Raw genomic sequence first — 12588 nt, forward strand, 5'->3', positions numbered from 1 at the left:
AAAGAATACATTATGCTTTTATTGTTAAATTGATATTACAATACAAATGCTCCTATTTACAGAAGAATTGAAATAGATAAGTATGGTAATCAAATCTGATTGATTTGTTTACCATCAAACTTGATTACAATCACTCTTATACAAGATAAATAACATACAATATCAATTTAATATATTTCCTTTCAACGTAGGAAATATATTCTCTAGCATTCTCCCTCAAACTCAAGGCCGAAGATTCTGAAGTCTTGAGTTTGATTTTCTTCTTCTTCTTCTTCTTCGTCTCTCTCTCTCTCTCTCTTTCTCTCTCTCTCTCTCTCTTTTGTTTGATTATTTTTTGTTGGAGATGGCAACACTTGATGGCGGTAATTGAAGGTGGTCAGCGACAGTGATCTGAGATGTGCCTTAGTACAAAAGAATGTCAACTATGGGCTGAAATGAGCATGGGTTATAAACAATAACAGAAGGCCAAAAAAATGAGCTAAAATGAGAGCCAACTTTTGGCTGAAATGGGCAAAATATGGGCCAGAAATGAAAGCCAACTGTGGGCTAAAATAGGCCTGAGTTTTTAACAATACCACAAAGGCTGAAGATGTTGGGCCAACAAAAGGTCAAAAATCTGTCTAGGTCAACAAAGGACCAACAATAAACCAAATAATGATTAGGCCAACAAAGGGCCAAAAAATGGGCAACTTGGCATCTTTTGGTTTTTTTTCTTCTTCGACCTAGATTTTTTTTTTTTTCAAGAACATCATGTTGCGAATTACATTAAAATGGGATAAGGATGACCTTAATCCTGTAACCAAACAGATCTAAGTTTTTTTTTAAAAAAAAAAAAAAAAAAAAAAAAAAAAAAAAAAAAAAAAAAAACCTAAACCAGGATAACTTATTCCTAAACTAGAATAAGAAAATATGCACACTTGAATAAGGGTAAATCAAATTCCTTAACCAAACATACTTCTTCTCCACAAAACAAACCCTGAAAATCTGGTGTGAGATGAAGCCCGTGGTGACTTTGATAGCAATATTGGCGAGATGGGATTTTGCTGGACGGCGCGACGACGATTGATGCGTTAGAATCAGTCGAAGCGGAGCTGTGATCGGTGAGGCAAAGACCGGTGATATGGCTGGGTGCGGAAGAGATCGGGATGCGAGCGGTGCGGCTGAGCACCTGTTTCTGGGTGGTGGACTGTTGTTGGCGATGTCCAGCTAGTAGCGGTGCCTCGGAATTGAGGTCTGGTGGGGGCAGAGATCGGAGCTGAGCCGTGGACGGTGGCGCTGATGGAGATGCGGCGGTTGTGATGAGTGACCACAATTTTTTTTTTTTTTTTGGTCAACCAAAAAAATAAACCATCTTGCATTTACGATGCACAACAATTATAAACAAAAAAAAAAACAAAAAAACAAAAAAAACAAAAAAAACAAAAACAAAACAAAACAAAACAAAACAAAACAAAAAAGAATTGCAGTAAAAAGAGAACCATAGAGGCTCAAGATTCTCAGAAAAATGTGGCCACGGCGCTGCTATGCAACCAAGATTTTTTTTCTTGAAAATGAGAAATAAAATAAAAGGAATAAAAAACTCCACAGGACCATTTTGATCAAACATTGGTGTGAGTCGGCGGGTTTGATATTATGAAGAAATTCATAAATAAATGCGAAAATAAAATCGACAAAAAGATTTTCCCACGTCAGATGATTCTTTCTACCTCTTTTTCTTCCATCTTATCATCAGATACAAGGAGCTTGAAACACTTTTATCAACATGCACAAGTGAAGGGACCCATTCACTTAACTTTTGCATGAAAAATATATGGGGGCCGGCCTGGCACAAGGCCAGCACACCCAAAAATATCATAGAGGTTGCTGTTGTAGCTAGGCGTGAGAGTGAAATTTTTGCAAAAGATATTTACTAAGAGCATGTTTAGGATTGTGTTTGACAAATAGAGTTTTTAAGTCAAAAAAAACTTTTGCCAAAAGTGTTTTTTGACCATTTTTTGGCTTTTTGGACTCTTAAAAGCGCTTTTAATTTTTTTACCAAATGAGTACTTTTTTCTTCAAATAAGTTTTTTGAGTGTTAAAGGCATTTTTAGGCCTCTCAAACGCAATCCCAAACAAACCCTAAGTAAATTTTAGGCAGCTGAAAAATGTGATGTATATCACTACCAAGTATCACCTTCTCTCAAAACCACTTAAATGTTATCCTGTTTTTTTCCGTCATTGATTTTTCAACAATATATATATATGTAAAATCAAAGAAAATGACAATACAAGATAAAGAGATTGCAATATGTGAAACTAGTTCTTCAAGAACTATGTATGATTCTTTTTTATTATTGTGTATTTTACATGCTACTCAATACTCCTTTTTATAGGCATGGAATCATAATGGGAGGTTGAGGAATATGAAAACGTAGTACATGAATCAAAAGGCTACATCAAGGTATTACATGAATGTTATAGGAATTCTAAAAGATAACATGAATGTGTAGAGTTCCAAGAGATGGAACTAAATGGTCATCCACCAAATGCATGAATGCATTCATAACACTCCCCATTGGATGACCATACACTAATAATATGCCTCGGTAAAACCTTGCCAAGGAAAACCTAGTGGGAAAAAAAACTGTGGCGAAGGAAAAAAGAGTACAATATTCTTGTGTGTCTTCATATGCTTTAGGACTGCCTCATTAAAACCTTGCAAAGGAAAACCCAATGGGAAAAACCTTAGCAAAGGAAAAAGAGTACAATCAGCATAATCATTTTACTCCCCCTCACTAGCATAAGAACTTCAATTGTTTATGATGAAAGATCGTTGAGTCGGCACATTCCAATGTTATTCACCAACTTCTTAAATGTTGCAGTTGGTAATGTTTTGGTAAATAAATCTGACAAGTTGTCACATCGTATCTGCTTGACATCAATATCACCACTCTTCTAAAGCTCATGTGTATAAAAGAACTTCGGTGAAATGTGTTTGGTTCTATCACCTTTAATATATCCTCCTCTGATCTGTGTGTAATGACCGATAAATTATTTAATGACTTTATTATGATTAAATAAAAATAAGTTAGATTTGTGTGGTAAAATAATATAAGATGGCCATTTCTTATATTGTGGGTCATAGTGAAAAGCCCATTTAATAAGAGAACTAAACTACCCATTTTGAGCCCAAGCATTAATGTCATGTTTTGGCCCATTCTCCCTCAAATTCATTTAAGCTAGGGGGCTATTTCTGTAATTTCTGCTTCACACCCTTATCCATTCCCTTTGCTCACGTGAACTACACCTTGAGCTTACCATCTTCCACATTTTTAGCTTCTCCTCACTTGAGAAGAACCAACCCATCTGAAAGTCTCCCCCATTTCCTCTCTTCTCTCATTTCTTCCTCTCTCACGTGAAGCATGAAGGTTGGCCATGAATTGTGAGCTTCTAATAGTGAAGGCATAGCAAATAGTTAACTAAATAGTAAGTTCATTTCTCTCACTCTCTCCTCCTTATTTTCTCTTGCTATTCCATATGGGTTTGAGATTGTTGGAGTTGGGTTTTGAACTTAAAAATCACCCTTAAGAGGGCTGTACACATTTTTCTTTATGGCTTAAAACCCATTGTTCTCACTCAAGCAACTTCACTCTCTTTCATGTATGAACTAGGTTTGAGTTTGGGCTTTGATTCAAACCCACTTTACTACCATTTCCAAGTACCGGGTTACGTTTGTTGGCATTCAAACATCCAATTTACCGATTGAGTTGAGGTAATTTTGTAATCCCTAATTTTCCCTCTAAGTTAGGTCAATTTTTGGGTGTATGACTAAATTCCTAAAATTGGCTTAGGACTTTTGTGTGTAGTGAATTGCTACACATTATTTACGCATTGGATTGTTAAATTAATGGAATGAAACTTCAATTTTGCCAATGATTAAAGTATGGGTATAAACCCTAATTTTATATAGTTTGAATTAATTTTGGGCTTTTGGTATGTAAACACTAGGAATGCTATTTGAATGGGTTAATTACATGTAAGTGTTAATTAATCATAGGCTTTCATGGGTTCTATGGAAATTGATACCTATGGGGTTTAGGTTCTAATATGTCATATTAGAATCATAATGATTATTGGGAATATTATGGGTATTATAAAATTGGGGGTAAATTGCTAGATTAAATGGCTTAGGAAGAGAATATTAATTATTGGGCTAACCTATAGAACATGATACTTGTAGTGCTCTAGTACTTTTTAACTAGTGAGAGTTGAGCTAAGAATAGAACTTAATTATGTGTTTATTATGTAAATGCTTAGGTGTATCGTGATTGAGTCAAGAGTTCACTGGAGGGTACTCAACTGAACAAGGTAAGTATTTTACTTACTTGGCAAAAAGATACTATTTTTAAAGTATAAAAGATGTTTTGGTTGAACGATTGATGAATGATGTTTTAAGATACTGTGACTATTGATGATGTTCTATGAAATATGTTGGATGAATGGTTGATGTAATGTTTCTATGACCTTTTATGGGTTTACAAGATAATGTGATGATTATGTTGTTATGAGCATTTTGATGGATGGCATAGTTTATGACATGATTCTAGGATTTTATGATATGAGTTATGATAGCATATGAGTTCAAGGATTTATTGACATAAGCATGAACATGGCATGAGAAATGAAATGGAAATAGGGTTCAACTCCAGTGGTGATTGAGTATGGTCTTACTACCATGGAGCTGGCCCATGCATAACGGAAACAGGGTTCGACTCCGGGGATGATTGAGTATGGTCTCATTACCATAGAGTTCGCCCCATGCATAATGGAAAACGGGGTGACAACTTCGGTGGTGATTGAGTATGGTCTCACTACCATTGAACAGGCCTCATGTATAACTCTCGTGGTGATTGAGTATTGCCTCACTACCGAGAGTTGGCCTCACAATGAAACTAGCACAAGATGATGAGCATGAGCATAAGCATGCATAGCATATGATCGTATGATGATGATGATCGGTTTTGTATGATTTTTATACTAGACGTATCAATATGCATATGTGACTGGTATGGGACAAAACATATATGTATATTGTTATGGCTAGACATTGTATGATGACTTCCTTATGTTTTATTGTTGAGCTATGTATCTTGTAAGTGTGAACAAAGTTCAATTGTTATTTTGGATAAAACTGGTAAGTTTTATACTGCTGAGCATCTCTATTTTATGGAGACGGCGGGCTCATAATTCCGCCTGTATCATGGGTGATGGTGATTCCCGTGGTGCAGACGATGTTGTTGATGCAGGTATAAGGACAATAGACGATAACCCTGTGGCCATGTATCTAGGTTACCACAGTGTCTGAGGCCTGTATAAATTAGGTGTTTATTTTGTTGAACTAGTTGATAGCCTTCTTTTGTAGAGCATTCATGTATATGCTTAGACATTGTTATTTTGTATATGGCTCGTGTCGCATGTGACACTTTTGTATAGCCATTCTTTTCTATGTAAGCTTTAATCACTTAGATGTATTAATCAGCTCTGATGTGATACGTATGTCTAACGCTATTTATATTCTGCTGTAAAGATATGAACTATGACAAATCATTGATAATGCATGTAGCTCTATGTGGCATATTATACTGTCAATCATGTTAATGCATGGGTTCATGGTATATTGCGGTATTGCCATGCCACTGTGACAATCTGCTTCATTGTGGGTAATGCTTTTTAAAAGAAAAATTTCTAGCCATATATTATTAAGCGTGTCGTCACACTGTGTGATACAAGCAGCATTATCTTCATATAATATTGTCGGCCTATCTTTGATTGTGGATAAACCAAACTTTTCTCGAATGTGTTGAATTACTGATCTTAACCATATGCATTCCCAACTTGCTCATGAATTGCAATAATCTCTGAGTGATTTGAAGAAGTAGCAACAAGTGTTTGCTTGACTGATCTCCATGAATTAGCAGTACTTCCACACGTAAATAGATATCCTGTTTGAGATCTACCTTTATGCGGATCAAAAAGAAAACCCGCATTTGCATACCCAACTAATTGTGAATTTGAACCTCTTGAATAAAATAATCCCATGTCAGTTGTTCCATGAAGATAATGTAGAATATGTTTGACCCCATTCCAATGCCTTCGAGTTAGTGTAGAGCTGTATCTTGCTAGTAAATTAACTGAAAATGCTATATCAAGTCGTGTGCAATTTGCAAGATACATCAGAGCACCAATTGCACTAAGATATGGTACTTCAGGACCAGGAATCTCTTTGTCAACTTCTCGAGGGCGAAAAGGGTCTTTTTTCACATCGAGTAATCGAACAACCATTGGAGTGCTCAAAGGATGAGCTTTCTCCATGTAAAAGTGCTTCAAGACTTTTTCTCTGTATGTTGACTGATGAATAGGAATTCCATTTGGAAAATGTTCAATCTGTAAGCCAACACAAAATTTTGTCTTTACAAGATCTTTCATCTCAAACTCATTTTTTAAATAAGTCGCAGTTTTTATGAGCTCTTCTAGAGTCCCAACAAGATTTAAATCATCTACATAAACTACAATAATAGCAAATCCAGATTCTGATTTCTTAATGAAAACACATAAACAAATTGGATTATTCTCAGATCCTTCTTTCAATAGATATTCACAAAGACGATTGTACCACATGCGTCCGGATTGCTTTAACCCGTATAAAGATCTTTGTAGCTTAATAAAATAAATACTTCGGGATTTCGAATTATATGCTTCAGGCATTTTGTATCCTTTAGGGATTTTTATGTATATATTATTATCAAGTGATGCATATAAATATGTTGTAACCACATTCATTAAAAGCATATCCAAACTTTCTGTAACTACAAAGCTAATTAAAAATCTAAATGTAATTGCATCCACTACAAGGGAATATGTTTCTTCATAATCAATACTAGGTTTCTGCAGGAAACCTTGTGCAACAAGTCTTGCTTTGTATGCCACAATTTCATTTTTCTCATTTCGTTTTTGTTCAAATACCCACTTGTATCTAACAAGCGATACACCTTCAGGTTTTTGGACTACAGGTCCAAATACTTCACGTTTTGCTAGTAAGTTCAATTCTGCTTGAATTGCTTCATTCAACATTAGCCAATCATTTCTACGTTAACATTCTTCGACGGTTTGTGGTTCAATATTATCATTACTTCTAGTAATGTCAAACGTAACTTTAAATGAAAATATGTTGTCGACAACAATTTTGTTTCTATCCAATATTTCTCATGTACTAACATAATTTATTGAGATCTCATTATTTTCAGGTACTTGTTCCTTTTCAAGGGTAACACTTTAGGAGATTCCTCTTCAAGAGGTTCCTCTTTGGGGGATTCCTTTCCAGGAGAATTTTGTATAGAAAATTTGGATGGATCAATTTTCATTGCCTGTTTTGTGGGTAAGGCCTCTTCAGGAGCGCCGATTTCATTTCCTTGTGCTTTTCTCTTCCGGGGAATCTTATCCTTTGCACCAATAGGTCTTCCACACTTCAGGCGTGCCTTAGACTCATTTGCTGCTGTATCAATTGATTGTCCTACAGGGACTTCTATCTTCGCTGGAGTATTAGCAGCTGTAATGTGAGACTTAACTATTTTCTTATTGTCAGTAAATGCATCCAGCAATTAATTTGCAATACTCTGCAAATGAATGATTCTCTGAACTTTTAGTTCACATTGATTTGTACGATGATTAAAATGAGATAACGTCGAATTATTCCAAGTGATTTCTTGTCGTGCTTCTGGCAACGACTTTTTTCTCCCTAGTGATGGAAATATGTTTTCATCAAAATGACAATCTTTAAAACGTACTTTAAAAATATCACCAGTTAAAGGCTCAAGGTATCTAATGATAAAAGGAGAATCAAAACCAACATAAATTATAAGTCTACGTTGAGGTCCCATCTTAGTGCGTTCAGGTGGCGCAATTGGAACATATACAGCACAACTAAAAATACGAAAATGAAAAATATTTGATGGTTGACCAAATGCAATTTTCAAAGGGGAATATTTTTGGTAAGCTATTGGTCTGATTCGAACTAATGATGCAACATGTAATATTGCATGTCCCCAAGCAAAAATAGGTAATTTTGTTTTTATAAGCAAAGGTCAAGCAATTAACTGAAGTCGTTTAATAAACGATTCAGCTAAACCATTTTGAGTATGAGTATGAGCAATAGGATGTTCAACATTAATTCCAATTGACATGCAATAATCATAAAATGCTTGAGATATAAATTCGCCCGCATTATCCATTCGAATAGATTGAATTGGATAATCAGGAAATTGTGCTCGTAATCTAATTATTTGAGCAAGAAGTCTAGCAAATGCAACATTACGAGTAGAAAGCAAGCAAACATGTGACCACCTAGATGATGCATCTATTAAAACCATAAAATATCTAAATGGCCCACATGGAGGGTGAATCGGCCCACATATATCTCCTTGAATTCTTTGTAAAAATGATGGAGATTCAACAATTACCTTAGAAGGGGATGGTTTGATAACAAGTTTACCTTGATAACATGCAGCACAAGGATAATCACTTGGTAAAAGAATCTTCTGGTTCTTTAAGGGATGCCCATGAGAGTTCTCAATTATTCGACGCATCATAATTGTTCCTGGATGTCCAAGACGATCATGCCAAAGCATAAACATCTTTGGATTAGAGCACTTCTGGTGCATCACAACATGTGATTCAATTGTTCTTATTGTTGTATAATACAACCCGGAAGAGAAAGCAGGCAATTTTTCCAATATGAGCTTCTGGCCCAAAATTGTTGAAGTAATATAAAGATATTCATCACTGCCTTCATTAGAGTGGTTGCAACATGATAACCACATAGACGAATATCCTTAAAACTGATTAAATTTCTTCTAGATTTAGAAGAATACAAAGCATCATCAATAGAAAATTTTGTTCCTTTTAGCAATATAATATTCGCTCTTCCAAAGCCTTCGATTAGATTTGATGAACCTGATATTGTATTGACACTAGCTTTGTTTCATATGAAGTATTGAAAATATTTCTTATCTCTAAGAATTGTATGTGTTGTACAATTGTCTGCTAGACACAAATCTTCACCAATCATCTTGGAATTAATCATTCCTTAAATATGACCCATACCTCCATATCTAACAAAATATATATTGAATTTCATTAATCAAAAAGAAAATAACAAAATACAATTAAATTTGACAATGTAAACATACTGTGATTAAGACATAATGAAAACATATTAATTGTAGTAGACATATTCATCACCAATCAAAAGATCAGTTTTTGTATTAGAGTCTACAGAGAAATCAGAAACAACAAGATGAATGTTATCCTCTCCATTTAGAGTATCAAGAAAAATTGGAGAATCTTCAGTATTACTGTGAGTAGCAAAATTCATTTCAATCTCCTTTTCTTTTATGGAGGCTTGATATAGGTCTACCAGATGTTTAGGCATACGACAGGTACGTGACCAATGTCTTTTCATACCACACCTATAACATTTATTTTTATAGTTCTTTGTAGGTTTATTCTTTAAACCTTTGTTTTCATTTTATTTCGTCTAAGTGTGGTTCCACTTCTGGAGGTATGGAGTATTTCTTTTGCAAGAATTTTGAGTACGTTTCCCTTGACCTTTATAATTTTTTTTTCGACCACGTCTACATCCACGACCATGGTTTCCTTTCTTACCATGAAAAGAGGTTCCAATTGCTTCAGGAAATGGTGTAGAACCCGTTGGAAAAGATTGTTGATTTTTCATTAATAGTTCATTGTTTTGCTCAGCCACTAGAAGACAAGATATTAGTTCAGAATATCTTGTGAAATTACGCTCTCGATATTGCTGTTACAGGAGCACATTCGAGGCATGAAATGTGGTACATGTTTTTACTAACATATCCATATCAGTGACTTTTTCTCCACACAATTTTAATTGTGAGCTGATTTTAAAGAGTTCAGAGTTATAGCCACTGACACTCTTGAAATCTTGCAACCTCATGTGCATCCAATCATAACGAGCTTTTGGGAGGATAACTGTCTTCTGGTGCCCGTATCTCTCCCTTAAATTATTCCACAAGATCAAGGGATCTTTTACCGTAAGGTACTCAGTTGTTATATGCTTCAGGCATACAAAATTAGAAGACATCATATTCATAGCATTAGTATGATAACATTCTAGTTCATATAAATCTCACATGGATCATAATATGTAAATGTTATAATATGGTTCTTAAAACACTAAAAATTTCTAAGCATGTGTTAGAATGTTAATTAACAAAATAGATAATAAGATTATTAAATGTTAAAGAAACTTACAATGAATTGAGAATACCTCACGGATAGCTTTTAATGTTAAATATCAAAAGAACACAACAATTGGCTAAAGCTTCGTGCTGATAACGTGTTGTAAATCAAAGAAAATGACAAAACAAGATAAAGAGATTGCAATATGTGAAACTAGTTCTTCAAGAACTATGTATGATTCTTTTCTATTATTGTGTATTTTACATGCTACTCAATACTCCTTTTTATAGGCATGGAATCATAATGGGAGGTTGAGGAATATGAAAGGGAGAATATGAAAAGGTAGTACATGAATCAAAAGACTACATCAATGTATTACATGAATGTTATAGGAATTCTAAAAGATGACATGAATGTGTAGAATTCCAACAGATAGAACTAAATGGGAGATAGAACTAAATGGGCATCCACCAAATGCATGAATGCATTCATAACATATATATATATATATAACAGAACCTAAGTATTATCTTGTCTGAAAACCACTTAAATGCAGCAAGACAGTGTAACAAACACTAGCAAAATGGTGGTGTATTAATTAGCTAATTAATCAGCAGAGAAGAAAGCTTTGACTGATCCCTTGGGCATGGAGTGTCATCAGTCTCCAAACCCACAACCTTTTAACAACCCCTTACTTATTTTGTAGGAGGAGCTCTCCTCGGAAGCGGCTTGGAGTCATTGTGATGCTCCTTTACATTAAACTATCTTATTAAAGAATAAGTATAATCCATCTTCAGCTGACACGGATCGTCCACCTAACCACTAAGATGCGGTACGACCCGTCTCCCCTAGGCATGAATTATCAAATTATATAACAGAATACATACTTACAATCAATGAATAAGTGTAACCCATCTTTGGTTGGCACAGACTGTCTACCTAAATTATACTAAACTAGAGTGTAGTACAATCCGTCTTCCCTAGCCATGACCTATCAAATCCTATTGATCATATGTTACTTAAACCCATTGTATAACCATCATCCTCATAATCACAGAAAATAAGAATGATTTGATTTTAATAAAAGTAAAAGACTTTCTAAGACAAGAGAAGACTTTCACAAATATTGATTTTGAAATTAAAAACAATTGCATTTAAAAATTAAGAACAGAATCAAAAGGTAGCAATTCTCATAGTTATACAATCAACATGCATAAACTAAAAATCTAGAAATTAAATACAATTAAACCATTGTTACTTGGAAAGGGCTACATTAACACCCTATTACAGAATTAGCCACTCATCGGGGTGCTAGGATGGCCTCTTGCCATGGATTATCTCCTCTTCAACTTGTCAAGCCTCCAAGAAGATTTTTGTATCTAAAACTAAGCACACCTTCTCTTGAAGGTTAGGGGTCTATTTATAGGGAGCAAGCAAGTCCTAAGAGCCCTAGGAAACCTAGAAAAATCGTAATTCACTCTCCTTGTCAAATTAGGAAGCAATCCTAGCACAAATCGAAATAGGATTTGTCCAGATTTGCATTCTTTTATTGCGGACCAATTTTGGAATAGCAAACGTCCGAATTAGGAAAATGATATTTCACAATAATTGGTAGTATTTTGAGTTAGCTTTCTACTGCCGCTAGAATCACCTCAATTTAATATTTGAGCAGAAAGTTATGGTCAAAATACTGAGACATGTATAGAATCCAAATTTGAATCCAATCTGATTTTGACTCCAATTAGAGAAATTCGGATTTAATCCCTTCCTTTATTTGATTAAACTTAGCCACATCATATAGGTCCTCTATGATGATTGGCTAAGCTTAATCCTATCTTCTAGGTTTTCTCAAAGTGTGCTTTTAAGCCAAAAATCAATTGAATTAATTGCATCTTTATTTATAACCTGAAAACAATAAAAGAATACTAAATCAAACAAATAACAATGCTAAGGAATTAACATACGTGATTTAAAGGGCTTGAATGTGTAACATTCAGCGCTTATCAATAGCATAGAAGATAATGTAAACTGTTATCTTGTAGAATTCAATTGTAATCTGTTATCTTGTAGAGTTTAACTCATATCACAATTGTATTCAGTTACTCATATAAATATACACACCTATACCATGTTGAGGTAAAGTGAGAAACACAGATTCAAAGACTTTACATGGTATCAGAGCTTTTCTGACTCACGACAATTTTCTTTCACTTTCCTTTCCTTCTGCAATTTTTTTCCTGATGGCTTCTTCAACCCCACAACTCGTTACCTTCTCCCACTTTAATACTATCAAATTAGACCGTTATAACATAGCTACTAGCTAACGCAACTCGTTCC

Source organism: Corylus avellana, chromosome ca10 (genome assembly GCF_901000735.1).
Source record: "Corylus avellana chromosome ca10, CavTom2PMs-1.0".
Classification (NCBI taxonomy): domain Eukaryota; kingdom Viridiplantae; phylum Streptophyta; class Magnoliopsida; order Fagales; family Betulaceae; genus Corylus; species Corylus avellana.